The sequence below is a fragment of the Neophocaena asiaeorientalis genome, unplaced genomic scaffold (genome assembly GCF_003031525.2).
Source record: "Neophocaena asiaeorientalis asiaeorientalis breed wild unplaced genomic scaffold, Neophocaena_asiaeorientalis_V1.1 scaffold296, whole genome shotgun sequence".
NCBI classification, from domain to species: Eukaryota; Metazoa; Chordata; class Mammalia; order Artiodactyla; family Phocoenidae; genus Neophocaena; species Neophocaena asiaeorientalis.
In genome coordinates, this window is record NW_020175084.1 from 2983938 (window position 1) to 2989460 (window position 5523).

General features: G+C 42.2%; 1 protein-coding gene across 2 annotated transcripts in view; it reads right to left on the reverse strand.

Annotated features, from left to right (window-relative positions):
* ARHGAP24 (Rho GTPase activating protein 24) overlaps positions 1-342 on the reverse strand; it is a 488283-nt gene extending 487941 nt beyond the window's left edge. For both annotated transcript variants that reach the window (XM_024764196.1, XM_024764194.1), the window contains exon 1: positions 94-342. The gene's annotated coding sequence lies outside the window, so the exon portion shown is untranslated. The remainder of the gene's footprint in view (positions 1-93) is intronic.
* Between the last annotated feature and the right edge of the window lie 5181 nt (positions 343-5523).

Genomic DNA, 5523 nt, shown 5'->3' on the forward strand with positions numbered 1-5523 from the left:
CGCAGCCCCCACGCGCAGGCGAGGCCACGTCCCAGCCTCCCGCGGTGGCGCCGGAGCACACCCCACACACACACACCCCGCGGCGTCACCTACCCTCCTCGGAGCGCACGACAGACGGGGGACGGCGACTGCTCCGAAGAAAAAGGCCCCCAGGACAAGCCGGGGGAAAAAAGGAAAAGAAAAAAGGGGGAGAGCAGCCTCCTTACTTCCCACAATAAGGGGAAGTGTTGTGCCCCATGCACTTGGTAGCTCCGCAGCTGTAGTTTTGGAAGAAATACGCGGCGGCAGAAGGAGCTGCGGCTGGGGTGGAAATTGTGGGTGTTTTCCCCCCAGCCGCCTGTGCCTCGATCCTCCCCGGTCCCCGCTGCAGGCTTGACAGCTCCCCTGGCCTTTGAGACCCTCCGAAGCCCCGCCGGTTTCCACCCGGAGCTGGACTGAGTTGCCACATGCACTTGAGAAATCCTAGCAGTTGCGCAAAGAAGAGTCCCAGAAGTTAGAAAGAGTGACTGTGTGTGAATGTGTAAATGTACAGTACAAGAGGCTGGAACAACTGAGCCGGGCCAACCCTCAGACGCAGCCCTGGGTTTCAGATTTCATTTGGCAACTGGCAGCTTCAGAAGATTCAAGCCGCACTACTGGGGAGGCTGGGAGGAGCCCTGTCCTCGCCCAGCGCCTCACTGCTCGTTTATCTCAGAGCCTGAGTGACTGCCGGGCGCCTGGCTCCCCAACGGCCAGGCAGAGCCCTGCCTCGGTCTCCCCGCAGCTGGCATCACTCGTTTTAATTCGTTTTATTTCATGTACATCATAGACACACATTGATCACAGATCTGGGGCTGTGGGTGTGGAAAAGAATGGAGAAACCATGTCTCCTGCCCCCTAGAAACTCTGCATTTCTTTGACCATCCCCCCCTCCCTACACACAAGGTTTTACTTGCTTCCCTCAGCTATCTATGTAAAATCTTATTTCTCCAATCAGAATTACCTGGGTCATTAAACCTGTATTCCTAGAAATGTTTATTTAGATGGATGCCCTTTAGTTAGATCTTTAGAGGAATTCGAAGCATAATTACTTCCTTATCATGGTTTAAGAGCTCTCAAAATTACACAGTATGAAAGAAAGAGGACAGAGTAGTAAACATTTTGCTGATGCAGCCCCCCTCTCCTCCCACTACCAAAAATGTCAATTTCAAATCTAGATATTACAGTACTGGTTACCTGGAATGCCAACTCAATTATTCAAAAAATTTTATAAAGGTCTCTGCTTTAGATTATTTAAAAATCATCACTAGATTTCTTTAAGACACAAAATAAGAGTATTCTCACTAGGGATCTCCAGGGATATGGATGAGCACACATTCAAACTTAGCAACACCAAAAATAAAAGTCTGTGTGGGGCTTCCCTGATGGCGCAGTGGTTGAGAGTCCGCCTGCTGACGCAGGGCACACGCCTGCCGATGCAGGGGACATGCCTGCCGATGCAGGGAACACGGGTTTATGCCCGGGTCCAGGAAGATCCCACATGCCTCGGAGCGGCTGGGCCCGTGAGCCACGGCTGCTGAGCCTGCATGTCTGGAGCCTGTGCTCCGCAACGGGAGAGGCCACAAGAGTGAGAGGCCCACGTACCGCAAAAAAAAAAAAAAGTCTGTGTGTATACATGTTTTTTTTTCTCTTTTATCCTTCTTTCTCTGGTTTCTTGGAGTCTTTCTTTCTGGTGATCTGCCCCACCCAGGCCTGATGTCCCACCAGAAAATTGATTTTCTGGCGGAAGAATTCTCAGCCAGTTAACGAATCAAATTAAGTTCTGCAGGGAAAAAAAATCTTGGGGGCATTTCCTTTACAAAATGTGTGTGGAATTCCTAATCAGAAGCAATGTATCTTATTTTCTAATTGGTAGGAACAAATGTCCTTCATCAACTCTTGTGGCTTTACATGTTCTACCTGCACCCTGGCAGGTAAAATGCCAATGGGCAGTTTTAGATGAAAGCTGGAAAACAATGAAATTAACCAAAATGAAATCTGCACACACTTGATGGACTCAGGAGCATCAGGAAGATAAGTGTCAATAGGTATGATTCAAGATTCTGACTTTTAAAAAAGACAAGGAATCTATCATGTCGGTAATCTATTTCAGGCTCTAACAATTATTACCGCAAGCAATTTAGACTCAGGACAATACAAAATTAAACTCAAGGTAGTTGCTGGATAGTCCCTAATCCAAAAGGTTAAGGCATGCCTCTGTGACACACCCTTTCATCCAAGATCTTTCCCTTCACATCTCTTGACTTCTGTCTCCACCCTTTCCACCTGACATCACTTCACTAAAGTGTATGATGTGTGTGATTATCTTAAACTAGATAGTACAACTGAAGGATAGGAAGATTGTCACTTGAGGATTAAGCAGTGGGGGAGGTATATCTACCAAAGCCCCCTCTTCCCCTCCCACTTCTCTGCTGAAAAAGAAGGGCCACTGTATTTGTTTCCTAGAAGCTCCTTAGGAATTTAGCAAAGATCTTTGTTACCAGAGAGTATAAACTAACTAGAAAATGCTTGGTTGTCCACAGGACTCATACTATGTTACTTTTCTCTTATTTGTGGATTAATTGAGACTAGCAGACATCCCTTATACAGACCGTAGCAACTTAAATAAATTTGTAAAGAGGAGACTTGAAAGATTCTAACCAGCGGAGGATGCTAATGTGACTGATACAGACTCCAGGGAGTGTGATGTCTGTCTTTCAATTCCCAGGGTCTCTGGTGAGAACTTGCCCAGGGCATCACTTAAAGCTGAATTTTACCAGTCAACTCAATTCTCAGTTAAAGGCATGTTTCAGATGAACTCTACAAAGCCCACAGATGCTTCAAGGGTAAGGGCTAAGTTTCCAGAATTCCTAAATCATAGACATCCTCAGAAGGAGAGTCTATGAAAGGTCAGTATAAAAGGCAAGCAAGATTTGAAGGGCCTTAACAAGGAGATTTACAAGGAGGATGTGTAATACTTCCAAGACCAGAGGGATTTCAGGGACCTAGAAGAGAAATAGAAGGAGATAGAGGAGAAGTGGGTGGAAGGGGAGAGAGAGGAAGAGGAGAGAAAGCTGATAATGGCCTTACTATACTTGGGCAAGTTGTTTGAGTATCAGTATTGCCAGAGTCGAGGGCAGAAAAGCGTCCATAGACAAAGCCCCTTGGACACTTTCTGTCTTGCTACTTTGGTTAGAATTTAGTTGGAGAAACCTCAGCAAGAATGTGTACAATCACTTTGTCTAATATTTCAAGTATATGGGTCAAATGGTACTATTAAACAAGTATGGATTAAGAATGTGTTTTAGTGCAATTTACTAATTTAAAAAGTATAAAGTTTTCTACCAGATTCCTCGCCAGATTCTTTGAAGACCTTAGCATAGAGTAATGTATTGTCATGTTACCCACTTGTCCATTAATATCGGATACTGGGGCTCTTTAATTATGTTTTCTTTGGGGAAAACATAAATTCCTAAGAGGGCAAAAAACACAGTAACAAAACTGAATAGTCAAAAATTGCCAAAATCCTAACATTTCCTTCGGGTTCTCACCAACAATGCAGAATTTGTGTGGGTACTGGAATATGCCAAGATCTGATTTCAGAATTAAGATAGAAGGCTGTGCTTTAATGCATGTCTGTTTCAAAACGTCTGTCTTTGGTTTTTCTTTTTATTTCCTGGTGGAAGTTTTAAATTTTTTAGAAAGTCCAGTTTTGTCTTAGCTAAATAGAGAGAGATTCAGGGAGTTTTGTGCCTACCACCTCCCAACACTTTGGATCACATGATTCAGAAAAAGGGGTAGCACTACTACTATTAAAATGTTGGGGCCAAAATATCCAACTGAATCCCTGTGAGAGAGAATAAAGTCGAGAAAGTGCAAAAGAGAGAACAGCTCCTGTGGAGGTGGATTCTTCCTGCCTCTATAAGTCCATCATAGGTCTGCTGTCAGTCAAGGGCCTTAAAAATGAAACACAAGTATGTTATGTGCCTGTTTAGATCCTGAATGGAGTATAATATCAACCACCTCTATATACTCTTACTGAACTGATATATTTTTGGTGGCAGCCAGTGTCATACTCCATCGTCCCCTAGACCTTCAGATTAGATGGCACACACAAGAAAACTACATGATTAAATTTAGTGTTAAAATAGTGTTTGTTGTTTTTTGTCTAATTACAAAATTAATATATGTTCAACTCATGAAATTGGGATGCTATAAAAAAGCATAAAAGGAGAAATTAAAAATCGCCATGATCTCACTATACAAAGATAAGTATTGCTAACATTTTGAGTATATCTAATTGTTTCTTCACCTCTGTATGTGTGTGTGTCTTAAATAATGGTTTGGCTCATATTACTAACCAAAGCAAGGTCCTCTTTGCAAGGGCTGCAAATTCAAACCTCAATTTCCAATTAAAATGGTTTTCTTTGTTTAGAGTTACACTGCAGAGTTTACTGGATTCTGTAAAAGAACTAAACTCCCCCTTCCAAGATATGCAGATTCCTCTCAGTCAGCTCCCAGAAAAATCTCCTGCTTTATACTTTCAGTGGCCATTTCTAAATCTCTCCCTTAGTAGTCTAGAGTTTCCTTGAGCTTGTTGACTCAAAATTTCTCTAAGATAGTCTTTGTGTTCCTGTCACTCACATCCCAGCTCTCTTTTCTCTACTCATCGATGAGTACAAGCGTGTACACATTCACACCCCCCTACACACACACCATATACATTCACATCCCACATGCACATCCATAGAGTAAAACATTCCTCCAGACATGAAACTTCCCACTTGTGGACTCAGCTCTCAATATTAAAAAACTGGCATGGGAACTTAAAAATCTAATTCCATTTGAGTATCTGAGTAATAGCAAGATGGGCTTATTTTCAATATACTTGCCTTTTTGTAGGTTTCAAGCTCATTCTCATGTTGGAATCTTCTCACTAAGTCTGTGTTCTTTAGAAAATTAAACACTGCCATTGAGATAAAACAACCTGCTCCTAAGAATTATTTACTTGTAGTCTATGTGTGACTTAAAAATGGTTTCCATTTTTAAGCAGATAGAAAGTAAATTATCAGTAGGGTCTTCACATTTGTCTAATTGCAGTGTCGTATATCCCAAGTCTTATCATTTTTCTAGGGTACCCTCATTCCATCCTATTTTCATCATATTCCAAGTGCTTCCTCATTTCATTTTATTTTCATCATATTTCAAGCACTTTAAATAATGGATGTACTTTTTTGCCTCCTTTTCCATATTTTCTTCCCCTTGGCATTACCTGCTTTATCTAGTTTCAGATAATTTAAAACTTAAAAAGAACCTTTATAGCTCATTATGGATTCTTGTCCCAATTATAGGAAATATACAGTCTGGATACAAAGTTGAGCTATTAAGACTGCTACTGGCCTCGGATACTAAGTGCAGTTGATTCCATGCTTGAGTAAATGTTATTTCCCTGGTTTGCACTGTTAACTAGAGACTTGGGGCTCAGCATTACTTTAAGTCACTTAA